The 18,778-nt window shown below is 38.2% G+C and overlaps 1 protein-coding gene across 1 annotated transcript in view; it reads right to left on the bottom strand.

Annotated features, from left to right (window-relative positions):
* Nucleotides 1-18,778, bottom strand: part of arid3c (AT rich interactive domain 3C (BRIGHT-like)) — a 97,182-nt gene that overhangs the window by 30,747 nt on the left and 47,657 nt on the right. The gene's annotated exons all lie outside the window — the stretch shown is intronic.

Genomic DNA, 18,778 nt, shown 5'->3' with positions numbered 1-18,778 from the left:
GTTAGGGCTGTACAATTAATCGTATTTTAATCGGAATTACGATTTTGGCCTGCCACAATTACGAAAACAACATAATCGAAAAAAACGATTATTTAGCTTTGCTAGGTTGTGACAGTGCACTACAACATATTTGATCTAATTAATTTTAGTCTAATTTATTTATCATATTTATATATGTTTAGTAGCTTGTGGAATTGCGCTCCAAAATATTTGTTGATCTTATTTATTGGTATTTATTATTTTGATATTATTTATTTAAATGTATCATTTATTTAATCTATTTTTGTATTGGTTTTTCAGTTGAATTATACGTAGGGTAATCAACAGTTAAAAAGATACTGTTCAAATTATTATTTGTTTTAAAGTTCAATAAATTGATGTTTTCAAGGTCAATGAATAATCGTATTTAATAATCGTGATATGAATTATTGACCAAAATAATCATGATTATGATTTTTGCCACAATCGAGCAGCGTGTGTGTGTGTGTGTGTGTGTGTGTGTGTGTGTGTGTGTGTGTGTGTGTGTGTGTGTGTGTGTGTGTGTGTGTGTGTGTGTGTGTGTGTGTGTGTGTGAGAGAGAGAGTGACATGAGCTATACTCAGAGCTCTGCTGCCTTGGCTACAATCTTTCACCGTTGCTGTTGTATGATTGGTGTTTAGCTACGGTATTTAGCGTGTACAGCACCTCCACTTTTAGGGTTGACGTAGACCCAAACGTCGCCCGGAGGTCCCCCGGTGTTGTTGTTAGCACTAGCTAACGCCGCACTAGCTAACGCTACATTAGCAAAAATGCTTATTTCTCAAACTCGTTCCCCTCCACTGGTTTCAACCAAGCACTAAATTAGATGTTTTCCAACCAAATACGGTTGAACTGACACTTCCCCATATTAATTTGTAAGTAGATTCGAAGATACATGGGTTTCTGACTGCCGCTAGCTGAAGCTTGGTTGCTAGGTTAGTAGCTGGGTGTTCTCCGAGAAGGGGCCGGAAGGAAACAAAGTTAGTGATTACTGGTTCCATGTTGATTTATTTCATTACAAATTGTTGGGGGGAACTGAAAGGCTATTACCGTACTGGTTACTTTGCAGCCCGGACATTTCCCCTAAAACACATTTAGACGCGATCGCTACACAGAAGTACCTTTCAAATCCCATCATTTTTAAGACCTTCTAAATCATATTTAAGACCTTTCTTATTTTTTTGGTCATATTTAAGACCTTTTTAAGGCCTTAAATTCAGATTATCAAATGTAAGACTTTTTAAGACTTTTTAAGACCCAGCGGGAACCCTGTACAATGTGCGGGCTGGCTTGACTGTGTTTTCCGAAGTGGGGGCTGGCTTGACCACAGTCTGTTTACCCAGTGTTTCCTGACATGAAACGTTTTATTTCACCTTGCTATGTGTTTTTAACGTATATTAAAAAAACGGGGACAGTTTCAACCGGGGACAGGCCAATACAAACGGGGACTGTCCCCGGAAAACGAGGACGTCTGGTCACCCTAGTGTGCGTTCCATTTTCACTCTACAACGAAGAGCTCATGGGACTTTCCCGAACCTGTGTCGAGAGCTGGAGTTAAATGAAATCTCAGATTTGACTTCTTAATGGTTTGTTTGGGTCCCTCACTTCGGTTTCGCTTCTCATGCACTGATTCGCTAGCTGAACAGCCAATCAGAGTGATTTCTTTTGCTGACAGCCTTTGGCCGACTGCCCACCGATTCGACATGTTGAATGGGTGGGTTTTTGGCCGAAAAGGTGTCGGGACGGCTGAAAAGACACAACGGTGCGGGAAACACCAATCTGAGTAGGGCGTGTCAACGCTCATCGTCGGCCTGACGCCCATCGACGGCCAAAATCGGCTTGGTGTGTCCGGGCCTTTATACACATAGTTAATCTCACACACACTATTCTATGAACATATAGGTTCACCTTCTGAATTAAAAACAGAACAAATGAACCAAAGAAAGTGAAAACCATAAAACAGATTCAGGCAGTAGGCGTATAGATTCACACTTAAAGTATTAGCCTACAGAACAGTAGAGCTTACAGAGAGGAGAGAACATCTGATCCTTTACAACAAACACTATAGAGATCCACTAGTTTCTAAATATACCAGTCATTTTATTACATTTTTTGGATGTAACTGTAAGGGAATAGTGTTTAACTATTTACATAGTTAAACAATGTACCTGACTCATTTTTAAATAGCTGGTTAGTTTTGAGAATATCACGTGTTTGTCAGGTGGTGCGATCTCTCATCATTTATTAAAGTCCAAGAAAATACATCCAGCAGGAATATTTCATTTTCCGTGATCACAGTATTGCAAAGACTGTTATAATGAGCCCATCTTAATGTTGAAAGTGTTATCTGATTTCACGTAGAAAAGGTTATCAAATAACACATTTTAGGCCAGTAGAGCAATATATCTTATTTTACAGCTGTTACAATTGGCTGCTAATACTGTAATAACACGGTTGTAAAATAACAGTGCAATATATAGTTTTACTAGTTACTGCTGTTATTACTGGATGCTTCTTCATTACTTGTATACGTTCATTCACTTAATAATGCTGCTACCTACTGTATCTTTAATACCTTGGATATGTACTTATCTAATGTACTTTCCTTGTTATTTAATATGTAAGTCTACTCTTTTATTTTGTCTTTATCGGCAATGTCCCCTTAATGTAATGTCAATTTCCCCGCTGGTCAACGTATAAAGGATTTCTGATTCTGATGTTCGAGGGAAACAAAAAAAGTCTAATGAATCTGAGCAAGTAATTTCTGGAATTAGTGTAATAATAATTGTTTGTGTCAGCCTAAAAGCCACATAAGAGTGTGGGATAACAGCATTTCACCGGCAGTCAAACACGATCTTCATTTTCTATCTTAGGCTGAACTCTTATGGCCACTGAGACGCATATCTTCATTTGAAAAGAAAAAGGTAAATGTAAAGACTCAGAATAAAAACCTATAATATCTCAGCAGGATATCTCCGTGTGTCTGGCCCTCCGTATATTTCAGTAGCACTTCTTCCCTTATTGGCATACCCATTATGCTCCTCATCGTGCCCTATTCACGGGGACAGCAGTGTCAAAGAGGCTTTTAAATGGGCCTCTCCAGCCAGATACAGCTGATGGAAATATGTTAGTGGCTATGTTCACTTTCAGCAAGGCCCAGAGCCACGTTAACAGGCCCACTTAATCAATACTGGAAGACAGAGGGATGACCTTTGGAATCAGTGGGGCCCTATGGACGAGGCCCCAGAGATAATAACTGATCATTTAGAAGTGTATTAGCTGTCACCAATATTAAAGGACCAGAGCAGGTCAGCACTCAGGAGGAAACCGTGGGGGGGTGGGGGGTGGGGTGTTGAGGGGAGGGTTCCGGAGGTGGTGTGTGAGTGTGTATGTGTGTGTGTGTGTGTGTGTGTGTGTGTGTGTGTGTGTGTGTGTGTGTGTGTGTGTGTGTGTGTGTGTGTGTGTGTGTGTGTGTGTGTGTGTGTGTGTGTGTGTGTGTTTGTGTGTGTGTGTTTGTGAGAGCATTGTGAGTGCTGCTCTGCAGGCAGTCCATGGTGCAGGCAATATCGAAAGGTAAAGGAACAGCAAGCCATTGCAAAAATGTTAAGTGCACAAATACAGAGCGGATGACAATGCAGCAGGATCAATTGTGACGCCCATGGAGCGCAAACGGCATATATGCAGAGACAATGATGAGCATAGGGGCAATGACACATGTGTCAACATGCACACAAACACACCACAGCCGGTAAACCCAGTAAAACTCAAATATACATGTTTATATTTAAAACCGTACATTTTTCAAAGATGTCGAGATGCTTCAGAAAAAATGGCAAAGAATCATTTTCACTTTGGAACTTTGACTTGTGATTAATGGTGTAATGTGAGAATGTGATTTGGATCTTTAAGTGAAATAAATCCATCTTTACTGACTGTTCAGCTAAAGCCGTTCACTTACTAAGTTTCATATTTGTCGTTTTGAAAGGCTTTCATTTATTTGTTTCATAAGTACCTGCATAGAGCTGTTCTTAAAATGCTCTTTAAGTATTCATCAAGGGTTGTGAATGCAGCACGGAGGTGTACGTTGGCAGAGGACTTTACACCTACAATTAAAAATGTAAAATAACAGCTGCTGTAGCTCCAAATGATCATTCTGCAATGAGAACCCCATATGCAATTCATCTGATGTGAACAGGTGCTCACGATTGCAGGAAGAACTTATAAGTGTGTTTTTCAAACCTATTACACCCACCATTGTCCCTGTCACTACAACATTTGACATTAATATATATACATATATATATGATTGTTATTTCATTTATTTAACTTATTTTATCGTCCATTGTACATTCTTACTTCTTATGTTTTATAATGTATTTTATTTATTAATTTCAGGTCGATGTAATATGACTGCAGTAAAGCATTGACAGGATTGAGAGTTGAATGGAAAACACATTGTTCAACCTAATTGAATACATGCAGTCTATGACATTAGTAGGGAACCTGTCCAATAATAAGAGACCTTAGCTGAAGTCATGCATACACAGTTCTACACTCTATTGGTCAGGTTCTCCAGCAAAGGGTTGAGAGCGAAAGGGAAAAGTGACCGGGCGGGCAGCATTCCTGTCTGAACTTTGTTTACTGTTTCCCTTCTGTGTGTGTGTGTGTGTGTGTGTGTGTGTGTGTGTGTGTGTGTGTGTGTGTGTGTGTGTGTGTGTGTGTGTGTGTGTGTGTGTGTGTGTGTGTGTGTGTGTGTGTGTGTGTGTGTGTGTGTGTGTGTGTGTGTGTGTGTGTGTGTGTGTGTGTGACTGGAGAGAAGGCTGAAGGACACTGGGTTCAGCTGAACCTGGAGGCTCTCTGTCAGTCAGCAGGTCAGTGGGGGAAGCCTGCCGACGTTGAACTTGGAAATCTCTCCTGCATGGACTTTTCCTCTCTCAGAAACTATACATGTAACTAAACATTTATCATTTGTTTTGCTAACACTGGTGACCTAACCTTTGAGAACACGCAGAATAAATAAAAGAGTCATTTAGAAAAGACCACACTGAAAAAGATGTATCATTTCACATGTTAGGTTAGTTGAAAGCAATAATATTAAGTTGAACCTCATGTTTTTTTTATTTAGACTTAATATTGTTGCTTCAAACTAACCTAATACTCTGTGGACATAATACATTTAATTAAAATCATCTTTCACTTTTTTCAGTTCAAGAAAGCAGAACTCGAAGTAGCAATTGAATCGGAACAGTGCCTCATGGATAGTCAGACTTCTAAGATAGATATAAGATATAAGATTCAGTGAGGAAAAGGGTAAGAAATCTTGTTCAAACGTTGAACTAAATAAATGTATTATGTTAACAAATTAAACATAATTGCATTAGGTTAATTGAAAGCAAATATATTAAGTTTAAATAAAAGAAAATTGGGTTCAACTTAATACTACTGCTTTCAACTAACCCTCTGGCTCCCTTGAGCTTAGACAAAAATAAGAAGGAAATAAAATAAAAGTATTTGTAGTACTATTTATATTTTCTTGCACGGTTGAAAATGTTTCGTATCTTGTATTTTGAGGCGATACTGTGACACATAAATAAAAAACAAAACGGTTTTAATTAGGTCAACTAAAATATGCGTCACATCCTGCTACGGTCCCGTGCTAGCGCCTTTTCTTGGAGGCGAATAACCTGACCCCCGGCTCCATGAACGAACTATGGATAAATCAAAGAAAAGGAAAGTACAGAGGATTTAATTCTGCGTGGACAGAGTTATATTTTTTCACAGCAAACGATGCTGGTTTACCGGTATGTTTGATATGTGGAGAGAAGTTGCAAAAGGTGCTGCAGCCTTTACGTATCGAGGAGAAAAACGGAAGAGGAAGACAGCTGACGATCTTCAGTCATAATTCAATGGGGTATGTCATTTATTTCAGAAAAAACTTTTTGTTATATTCCATGGAATGCTCTTAACGTCCCGATAGCAATGAATATATGAAATGCTTTGACAATAAATACATAAACAAATTAATCTCTGGAAGCCGTAGCGCTGTAAAAAGCACGACCAATCATTTTAGCCGGCCCGGCTAAAATAACTGGATGGCCTACCTGCCTGTCAGCCTTCCATCTGTGCACAAACTTATCTCGTGCCATCATTGGTCATGTGCACGTTCGTGTGTGTCGGAGGGGCTCTGTAAGGAAGTCTGAAGGAAGAGGCAGATTTTTTCCGGTTGTGTATTTTCAAATTCTAGCGCACTCAAGCTGGTTTCTCCCTCCATTCTTACCTACCCTACCTTTAACTCTTTTTAGGGTGCAGCTATATGTTTTATTTATTTCAAAGTGGGCCCATTTTAATTATATATTTTTTCCTTCAAATGTGCAGAGGACTCCCCAAGTGCTGTGTTTAATTTATTTTAAAGTAGGCCTGTGTATTATTTTTAATTCTCCTTATATGAGTTATTTGTTTCTTATTAGAACAGTTTTATATAATGTAATAAATAGCCTAATAAATGAAAAAAAACTGTAGTTTTTGTCTGATATAACAATAAATACAACTTTATAAGCTATCAAGCTATGAAATATGTTTTGCAGCTCCAGACACATTTCTTTTTGGGAAAAATTAGCAAAATGGCTCTTTTGGTCAAAAAGGTTGCAGACCCCTGAACTAACCTAATGCAGAACCTATTGACATAATACATTGAATTTAAGTCAACGCTTGTTTTTTTCAGTGTGTGAATCCTGTGTGCATTTCTTATGGAACTAATGTAACTACTAAAGTAAGGTACTTACAGAACGAAAACACATTTAATATAAAGTAGTGAAAATTGCAGCAAAATATAGCACCAAGTGCAACTTATTATCCATCACTATTGAGTTCCGAATATATGACATATCTCAATTTGGAGTAGCCATGTTAAAATGACAAGAGGTGAAATCAGAATCAGAGTCGGGTTTATTGCCAGGTAGGTTCACACATATGAGGAATTTGACTTGATGTCATGGTGCATACATCAAATATAAAACAAGAAATATAATATAAAACAAAAAATATAACATCATTGTGTACAATGAAAAGCTGCTGAGAAACGTAAACAAAAATACTTACTCGTGAGAAGTGTGAAAGTGTGCATGTGTAAGTGACCACCTAGAGTGTGTGTGTGTGTGTGTGTGTGTGTGTGTGTGTGTGTGTGTGTGTGTGTGTGTGTGTGTGTGTGTGTGTGTGTGTGTGTGTGTGTGTGTGTGTGTGTGTGTGACAAAACATGTCTGTGAAGTTTTTTTTTCAAAATACCAAACAGTTTACCCATTGTAGCCATGCCTCATACTGCTCATACCCCTCTTTTGTAGCCCTCTTAGAGAAATGCGGATCTTGTGTCCTTAGCTTGAAAAAAAGAAAAGAGGAGGCGGAGCTAATGCCTGATCAGAATTCTACCGGAGATAAAGTTAAATTCGGTTGTGATAAAACTCCATCCTGTTTAAAACATGTCAAGGATTATTTCTGAAACAATATGGAGCTCAAATGCTTTTTCTCTTGCAGGTTTATGACATGGTGAGTTCTTTTTTATTTCCTGCTTTTTAAACACATGTGCTCTACAGTACAGGTTAGCTCTGAGTGTTAGCGGGGACACATATTAATGTACATATTAATGTATAAAAGACATCACAAAGTGCATTTTTGCATGATAGGTCCCCTTTAAGTGTAATTTGGCTTGGCTTGCTATTTTTACGTACATGCTTTTATTTTGAAAGAGAGTTAGCGCTGACAGGAAGTTGTTGTTGCTACGGAAACAAGGTGACGGAGATTAACAAAGAAAAGTCATATCTACATATAAAGACGGAGAAAGTAAACGATAAAGTTTATAGTTAAGTGTTAGCACCCCCCGAAGAGGCACATGCTCTTACGTTGATATTGGAGATTTCAATAAATTCAACAAAAAAAACTGAAAACAAAAAAAAACAAATAACGAAATTGAAACCCGAATAGTACTCCAACGAACGAATATTCGGATATTCGGGTACAGCCCTAGTAGAGAGCACTTAGGATTCCTAATGTTTAAACTGTCCCTAATTAAGAAAAGAGAATAGAACAAGAACAAGAAAACAGCACAGGAGAAGGAAAGGGGTTAAAGTCACAGAGAGCTGAATTACAGAGATATAAGAGGAGAAGACAGACAGGAAGTCAACAATAAGAGGAACAGCTGAAGAAGACAGACAGGAAGTCTTCTCTACTATGTGGGCTCTGTCAGTGTTTAAAGACTGAAACAGAAACCCTAATAAGTGCTGCTGTCATTTTAAGTAACATTGCTTCGCTGCAGTATTTCACTATTTGTCTAGAGTGTTGTTTTTTTCGGGTCTTGCTCACCCTCGCCAGGTTTCCTTTCGCAATAATTACGCGTGCTGCATTTGATCATTTAAACCTTAAACATCAATTACGTCACTTTGTAACTGGGATTCTTCGCTGTTCTAATTAAGTCCTTATAATTTAAATATATCTTGTAATACGATTCAAAACATGTTGTATGGTAAAGCCCATGTGGCCTGGAAGCACATTGATATTGGAGTACTGACAACGCTCACTTCTTGAATTGTTGACCAATTTAGCTTTTCTCTTTCAGTTTTTCGTTAATAAATGGTCTTGCCTTACATTCTTGGGACTTTTAGCAAGGCTTTTCCCGAATGTGTGTGTCCTGCAGTGGTCCATGGTAAAATAACACTTAGAGCTGCCAATATCCGGTCAGGCTGCTGCCACTTAATCCTGCCTCTTCATATTAGCTTCCACATCTTCTGCTTCTGTGTGTGTGCGTGTGCGTGTGCGTGTGCGTGTGCGTGTGTGTGTGTGTGTGTGTGTGTGTGTATAATGTTAATCAGAGAACAATGCTGCTGCGGTCATGCTGGCCACCTTCCAGTTGGCTTGGTGCCACCAGTAACAGCTCTCCGCTGGTGAACACACACACACACACACACACACACACACACACACACACACACACACACGCACACACACACACACACACACACAGACACTCTAGGTGGTCACTTACACATGTATGGCCCTACAATATATTTTTCAAATATAGCATGATAGGTCCACTTTAGGACATATACAACTGCAACGAAAGTAACAAACACAATGCAAAATCCTTTTCAATTTCAAAGAACACAAATTGGGTTGTATACATTAACAAATAACTATAAAACAACAATACTGTAGAATAACAAAATGAATGCCGTGAATAAACCAAAATACACGTGTTGAAGCGGTTCGCTGCTGATTACTATGCCCCATTATTTAAAAGTCCACACATTAATTGTATGTCTGTGCAGATGATCAACATGTCTGCTTCTGCTTCTGTGCTGTAACACAATGACCACACCATTAAAGGCAGCTTTCACATGTCATCTGGGCCACTTCAAAGGCCAACATGGCCTCCAGCCAAACAGACAGATACAAGGCCCAGTAAATCAGTGCAGACACCACCTCAGAAGGCAGCCCCTCCCACCCTTTTATCCTCAGAACCTCCTCCATCTGATCTACTCTGCGACTGCACTAGTAATATGCAACATTACATTACATTACATGTCACTTGTTAGACGCTTTTATCCAAAGCGACTTACATACTCAGTACTGCGGACAATCCCCACAGGAGCAATTTTGGGTGAAGTGTCTTGCCCAGGGACACAGCGACATGCTGACTGCAGTGGGACTCGAACTTGCTACCCCCTGATTCAAGGTTCAGCGCACTAAGTTCAGCGCACTGTCCCACGGAACCACAGCCTCCCCTCACAAGCAACAGTGATTGTGCTTTGTGGAAAGACACATTCTTTAGATGTAACCACAACAATACTGGCACAATAAGTGTGTCAACAGTACAGAAGGCACAACAATGTGAACCGATAGAAAAGGAGCACTTTAGTGACACTTGCATTCTTAGGGTTTTGTATTTTATTATATTGAGGCCCCTTGTTGCAGAGGCCCCTGATTTTAAATGTAGTTAAACTACTTCATTCCTCCGATCGTCCTTAATAGTCTTTAATAAATGTATCATTGTTTTACAAAGGACTATCTAATTGCCAGGCTTGGAGAGCAATGGAATACATAATCAGGATACAAAAAAGGGACCTGTATTCCCTTTCTATAATAAGATTACTGTAACATTTCAAAACATTTTGAAATACTATCAGGATCCCAATGTTACTAAAAACCTAAAAAGATCATAGTGTTTGTTGTAAAGGATCAGCTGTTCTGTTCTGTAGGCTAATACTTGAAGTGTGAATCGATACGCCTACTGCCTGAATCTGCTTTATGGAAGGCAGGTTTTCATATTAATTAAATCATTATTGATACTAAATATCTTGGTATCTTCTTTTCTAAGGTTAAATTGTTCTGTTGTCTAACATAATACACATCTTATTGATATTTTTTTTCTCATTTATTGATATTATTTGATTGGATTCGATAGAAGTTATTCAAAAGTAATAGAAAGTAATCAGGTTACATTCAATTTATATTGTGATACTCAGATTATGTTTATTACATAATTCAACAGGTTACCAGTCATTGTAACGGAATACATCACCCATGCAAATGACTTCCTGAATGGACGCAGACGGATGGGAAACATCTCGGCATTCATGTTGAAGCTAAAATAAATGTTCTCTTCAATTCAAGTTAATGTAAAACTACTGCTTGTCAGTTGTGAGTCAACCATGTTTTATTTATTTTTGCAATGGTAAGCAATTTTTATCGTGGGATCCTGCATCGCTGAATGATTAACATGAGTGGTTTTGTGGATGGAATAATCAACATGATGTGCAATAGTAGTTAAGTCACTCAACACAACGATCATCCATTAACCAATAAACAGACAGTGTGGCACTAACAACAGCTTGTCATTACTCATGATTAACAAGGGAGGGAACACAGCAGTAGAAGTAGAAGTGAGACTTTTGTGGAATTGTATTGTGCAATAATTACTAGTTTTGTGTAACCATGTCCAAACAGTTTTATACATTTTCCTAATGCCTCAACGTTTCAGATTTTTCAGGCCACTTCCAGTCCAGTTCCTAAGTTATTTTCCTCTCGTGTGTGTCAGCCGGGATTGTCCCGCACGTATTGTGTTTGTCCTGGAGCTCTCAAGGCTACTGTTCTAATTATCCCCACATGAAAACCACCATGTCCTGCATTCTTATCAAAAATAGATTTAAAAGCCAGTGACCCAAAGCAGGTGTGCAACATTGGTTAACAAATCCCTCAGCACCACCTCGCCCTCTTCCTGTTGCACTTCACAGCTCAGTGTCCCATTACTGGCCTGCCCCACTCAAACCTCCACCAGCACACATTCCTCGAGTAAAACACTAACTGTGACTTTACAATGAAGTCCCACTGCTGAGGAGTTTTAGCACAGTTTAATGAAGCGTTTCCCACAATGAAAACAACATTGACTCTAATTAAATGTATTATGTCAACAGATTTCACATAACTGCTGAAAGCAATACTATTACGTTTAAATAATAAATATTAGGTTCAACTTATTATTATTGCTTTCATTTAACATACTACAGATATGTGCAATTTGTTGACATTTAAATAAAGTCAGCATTTCAGTGCATATATACTTTGGAGTACTGCAGGGGTAAAATCCAGAAGTGCCTAAAATGACTACTCTAAATAAGTTAGGTAAATAATGTACATCAATAAACTACATTTGATTCTAAAAAAATCCTATTTTCAATCCAATCGTTAATTGACGAAACTTCTGCAACAAACCCAATCCCTTTCACAATGATGTTTCATGTTGAATGACACAAGAATACAGCTGAAGAGAAAGAAATAATACATGTTTCTCACTCAATTGTCAGTCCTTATCAGACTGACTTCAGGTCAAATCTGACCGATTTACTACTTTCATCAATCATAACTTTTTTGTTTTACATTCGATTGGATTAAGGCTTTATGATATCCTTCACAGTAGACATTTGAACATATACAATTGCTGATCACCACTTTCATTGAATTTTGGATGATTTAGTCAACTTTGTAACACCCATGGTGTTCCCGGTCAAAAATGACCTCCATAAAGAAAAGGAATTAGTAACCATCCAGATCAGCTAAACCGCACGCACGCACGCGCACACACACACACACACACACACACACACACACACACACACACACACACACACACACACACACACACACACACACACACACACACACACACACACACACACACACACACACACACACACACACACACACACACACACACACACACACACACACACACACACACACACACACACACACACACACACACACACACACACACACACACAGATACTCTAGATGTGTCCCCGCCCCCTTATGTGCCCATCCCCCCACATGGATCACACCTGGCACACGCAGTACATGTTCAGTGTCTATTATTTGTGTATTTACTGCAGTTGTTCATGTATACCAGTAGTCTGATACAATATTTACAGTTTGAAAGGGTGTTAAATAAAAATGTGGCAATGATGAATGTGTTTTGTGTTAATGTAATAGCAGTTAAAACAGGACCGAACACCGAAGTAAGGGGGGGAACAGGAATAGAATTTGAACGAAAATGAGAACCTCCAAATGTAAAATAAGTTTGTACCACACTGTCAATCTTAAAATAACACCTGGGACTCGAAAACATCAAAAGCATCAACAGAGGAATAATGCAGTCTTGTCATACTCACACTCTGCTGCCCTCAATTTGAAATGTTTTACTCAAATAACCATTTATTGATTTCATTTCTACTAATAACCTTTAATTTGCACTTTGTGGATGAGTGTTCAGCCACTGTTAGGTTTAAAGCCTAGCAGGAGTATATTCTAGAGGCTTTTATTGTGAAACATCCCCAAAGGAAGTGTTACATTCATGCTATATCAAACTGTTCATGGAGACAGAAAAGCAAAAATATTTGGGAAATTATGGAAGAGTGACATGACTCTGTAGTGTTATACTGATGTCATTAGAGGTGATACATGGAGGTGGAGGTGAGGAAAGTCCCTGCACCCCCAACTGTAGAGCAGTTGGAGAACTGTCACACTCTTTTCACATTGTCTCTTGCTAATTATTTTTGAAATGTGCTTTAAATGTGCACATGATTTAGATAGAAACAAACACTGCCAACCACAAAGTGCAATGATTTAGGTGGTGGGGATAAAGAAGATCACAATGAATGCCAGAAATGTCAAAGAAACGTCCCCCCCCCCCTCTCCACAAACACACAGAGTGTAACTGCAGCCTCAGCATGAACAGTCAATGAGCAGCAGGCAGTGTGTCCAACACAATGCAACAGGCTGGAAGCTGCTCCGTGTTACACGATCTGCTGACACACGGAGGTCACGCTCAATTCACTGAATCTCCCACCGCTAATCAGGCAGACCCCCTCCATCACTGCACCCCCCAGGCCTCTGCTGCAAACTGCCCACTACAGGACCCTAATTCATTTATATTATATTAAGTCTTGGCCAATTTGATTCAACAGTTAAGGTTTTGGGTACCTTAATGTAAAGCACTTACTACAAAATAAACTAAAACCTTAACTTTAAATAAATTATGTCAATAATGGAAATAATATTAAGTTGAAATATATATGTTAGGTACAACTTAATGTTATTGCTTTAAACTAACCTAAGTAGTGTGAAATTTGTTGACATAATACGTTTAATTAAAACCAACGGTTCAGCTTTTTTTCAGTGTATACAGTAATTATTGTTTTGCATAAAAGGTTTGACCTCAGATTATTAAAATCTTGGACCATTTGACGGGGAGTTTAACAAAGATAACAATGTCATTTCTTCCTAAAGATTTCCTCTCAATGATGTCTTATTTATCTAATGCACAGCCCCAGTATTTACTTTTTACATCTCCGATCTGCTCAGAAGTCCACTCTGGCCGCACCAATTTAAAATTGCAAATATTACACAGGTTCGTTTTTTTTATATCCTGTTGTCTGGGCACTGTCACATAATTTAACATATTTAATATTTTTGAAAAATAAATTATTAGCAGAGAATTTAGATGGTTCTTTTAAACCAAACAGGCCATAAGAAGAACAGACTAATTAGAAAGGCATCGCTTTTGCTATTTCTGTAACTGACTGTGGATGTTAAGAGCAGAAAGTATGTACATGGTTTATGATAAGTGACCAAGTCATTATGAAAAATAGAGATACAACAATCAACTAGACTTTGAGCTCAATGCTGTTGTCAGCATGCTAACATGCCAGGCCCGGACTGGCCATCGGGAGGACCGGGAGGTTTCCCGATGGCCTGGCCTGTTAAGTGGCCTGCTGGCCTGAGGATTTTTTTTTTTTTTATGTATGCATTGTGAACGCAACGCTGCGCAAATGTGGGTCTGACTCTGCCTCACAGAGGGTGACTGGCTGTCTACCAATCCAGTCTAATGGCATTTCGTGTTATAGTCACGAAATGTAATCTATTGATTCGTGTTCACCAACACGATTATCCCCTTTTTTTCGTGTCACACAGAACGATTTTAAAAGCAATGTATTTCTACTGGTAATGTGTTTTGTGCCTGCAGCCCGTCTTTTTCTCCGGTCGGGTCGTGGAAGACCGGAAGCTGTGTGGTTCATAAAAGCATGTTCTTACTCAATATCAAGCCACAATTATTGCTTTTATTTTAAATCGTATAATTTCGGACTTTTGTTGCCGTCTGTGAGGAAAATAAATGGGGCTCAGAGCCTCAGAACACTGAAATCTGTATTTTTTCAAATCTTTTTTCCTTCTAATTTGTTATTCTTTTCAAAATAACACACTGTTATTTACTCACCAATAACACACAATTATCCTTGCTTTTATTTATTGGTTTAATTCCATAATCTCTGGCTTTTTTGGCGTCCGTCAGGAACTGAATTTAAAAATGAAAACAACCGGAAACAGACGTAGGCATTTCGAGCGATTGCCCAAGATACTCAGCTATGGTTTAAGCTCGCTGATTGGATGTTTTAGCCGCATTGCATGATGGGATTTGATGTTTATATGATATGAAATCGGAAAAACATTTTTAAAAGAATAAAATAATACTTAATTCCGAGTGTGCTTGCTTTTCTCTTTGAAAGTCATCACATAACGGCATTGTAATACACGGTTCGGCTGCATTACATATTACAGATCTGCCGTAGCTCTCTATTTATAGAGCCCTGATGAGAAGACCTTTGGAAAAACTGGAAGAAATGCCGCAGAAACTGAATACTTGACGTGGATCATAAATATATCAACAATTAAACAACATCTTCAATTTCTCTTCACATAATATGTCTCCTCGCAGTATCAACACTAATTCGGCTGACTTTTACATTTGATCTAATTCGTAGATAGGTTATATTTACACCATAACAGTGCATAGCTGATAGAAAAGGACTTGTAGTTTTTAAAGATATTACAGATTTTCTTTGATTATAAGAATGTAAATACTGAGTCTGAAATAGTATAGCAATGTAACGATCAACTATCTAAAATAGTTGTGTTAATTAAACGCACAAGGGGTTCTTGAATGAAATAATATTATAAAAAGGTAAACAGAAATAATAAACGGATAATCTGCTTTTTCCCCAAAATAGTCCCCACTGAAATGTATTAACTACAGGCTATATGCATACATTCAAAAAAATAAACAAAGACAGGTTTTCTGCGTTATTCAAGTGTACTGTATTCACAGTTTGAGCCAAACAAAACAAACAAAACCTAACAAAAAGTCCACTCACGATACACTGAAATTGTCTCTTGGTCTAATCTAGGCCATAGTTCATTGAAACACAAAAAAAAACTGTTGCTCCTGCGCCCGTCGGCGTCAACAACAGAAATGTTTGTAGTGCCTATTTAAAGATGTAGCGATTCATTTCAGAAAGTTTGAAACGCGAGGGCCGTGATTGGTACGTGATCTGCCCTCGCTCAAGGGAAAACCTCCAGCTTGACTTGAGACCGCCCCCGTGATAGATAAATGTAATTATAATGAAGACAGCTGCAATGGATCATTGATCCACCAGGGGGTGCAGTGGGGTTCCACACTGGAGCTCATGTGAAATAAAGTCAGATACAGTACGCTGGATGTACAGCGGAACTTTGTTAAGATCCATATGTCACGGATATCATACTCTGTGCTAAATAAGAGACATGTAATCATTTACAAAACATCACCATGTTGTTATTTAACAAAATAATGTTGTTTAGTCGAAAAAAACGAACGGGAGGAAATGCAGCCCGGCTCTCGATTTTTAATCCTAATTTAATCATCATCTTCACCACGATCATTTATGTTTATGTTCGCCGAATTGACATGAAATCACTGACACATATGAATATACTGTATTCAACTTCTTTAAAACGTTATTAACGTGCCTAAACTCAGTAATTCACTAAAAATATTTATATTTTAATGGAGCCTCGTCGGCAGATCAGGATCCAAATGCGCAGCGGAGGGATCTTGGTCTGCATGACGGGTGTTATTTTCCCCATAAGGAACAAGTCGCTGCAAATTATCCCGCTTATTACATGGCCACATTCTCAACAAAGTAACGACATGACTCCCAATATTAATTTAAATGCTTTTATGGATTTAGAAAATGTTTTTATTGATTTAGAAAATAGTTGTATGTATTGATTTAAATTGACATGCATCCGCTAAGAAAAATAGTCCGTTGTTACCGTTTTTTAAACAGTGTGAGTTAAACGGCAGCTCTCTCCCCCCTCCCCCCCTGATCTTTCTTCTCCAGCAGCTAAATTAACTGTAGGTTACTCTGAGTGACCATAGACTGTATGTGACAAGCTTACAGTTAGTGACGTAACAACACCATAAAAGCTGGTGGGTTGAAAGCAATACGGGAGGTAAAAATAACTACAATAATTGTGATTTATTTATTGTGGCTTTTATGTTTTTAGGTATAAAATGTTATGTAATTCAGGCTTATAGTTCATCCTTCTCTAAAAGCCTTCAACATGACAATATTCATAGTAATTTAATAAATCCTTCCAACACACATTGTAAAAAATAGCCTACTGTAAGTTAAGAAATCATTCCAATATGTACATCTTCGGATGTAACAACAATAACATTATAAATAGTAACATAGCTTAACATGGTATTACATGAATTAAGGTGACTGAGGCTTTGGGATGCAAACTCATCTGTATGGAAAAGGTGACAAGGATCCGAGCCCCCGGCTCCCCCACCCCACGGAATGACAGAGGATTTTAGCAGTCAGAACAACTAAAGCAACAGTGTTAATAATAACAGAAACGCCAAAGAGTCACATCTAATAGAAATATATAAAAGCATTTATTTTAAATTGTGGAGCAGTCAGTTTATAATTTTGGCAGCACTGTTGAGCATTTTGATGTATGTATGTAAATGTATTTTCATGCCTCTGTGCAAGGCTTAAGTCTATCTTTATAGCCACATGGTGTAAAGTAACTAAGTTAATAAACTCAACAAGTACTATACTTGGGCACAATTTTGAGATACTTGTACTTTATTTAAGTATTTCAATGTTTTGCTACTTTGTTCTTCTACTCGACTACAGTTCAGAGGTACATGGTGTACTTCTACTCCCCTACATGTATTTAATATCTTTAGTTACTTCACAGATCTGGATAAATGATGTGAAATATAATCAGGTGTTAAATCAGACTTTAGTTCCACCTGGAGTAAATCCACAAGCTACCCTGCAGTATACAAAGTCATTCAAACTAGCTGCACCTTTACCAGCTTTGAGAACACTTTCATGATCAATCATTATAAAACATATCATATACTGTATATTATTCTGAAATGGACCAATCTGCACAATGACTACTTTTACTGTCGCGACTTTCACTATATTTATATACTTTTTTACTTTCACTTGAGGAACATTTTGAATGCAGGACTTTTACTGTAACAGAGTATTCCTACACTCTGGTACTTCTATTTTTACTCAAGTACAAGATCTGAGTACTTCTACTTTTACTCTACAAGACCTGAGTGCTTCTACTTTTACTCTACAAGATCTGAGTACTTCTACTTTTATTCTAGTACAAGATCTGAGTGCTTCTACTTTTACTCAAGTACGATATATATATATATATATATATATATATATATATATATATATATATATACTTATACCACCTCTGTTTACAGCCTGTGAAAAAAACTATTAGAAATAAAAGGCTAAAGCTAACGTTAGCAGATAGTGACAATATATGCTAGCTAGCTAGCTCAACGATTCCTTAAATAATATTGCCACAGAAAAACTTTTCAGTTCACATCACGCTCTGCCGCTCCGACAGGGAGCTCTGCTCTGAACACCTGAACGGCCCGTTCCAACAGCTGTTCACCAGCGGTCCAGTCTGTGCCACAGTGACTCCGGACGCGCAATTAATATTAACGAACGCACCCGTAGGTAATGTAGCTGCTGAAGCTAGACCATCATCTCGGAGCAGCAGAGCCTTATTATACATCCATGAGCAGAGCCGACAGGCAAGAAGACTCGAGCACACAGCTCGCACTTCATTATAATATATAAAAAAAAAAGAACACCATGCGTGTCATGATGGCACATAACAGCTCAGGGCCGCAGATTACTCCGGGTCCCAGACCCCCCCATACCCCAAAAATATTTTTATTGCAGATCTACATGAAATGACATGAAATCACTGACAAATATGAATATACTGTATTCAACTTCATTACAACTTTATTAACGTGCCTAAACTCAGTAATTCACTAAAAATATTT

The sequence above is a fragment of the Notothenia rossii genome, assembly GCF_949606895.1.
Source record: "Notothenia rossii genome assembly, chromosome: 6".
Classification (NCBI taxonomy): domain Eukaryota; kingdom Metazoa; phylum Chordata; class Actinopteri; order Perciformes; family Nototheniidae; genus Notothenia; species Notothenia rossii.
This window is presented reverse-complemented; position numbering and strand designations above follow the sequence as displayed.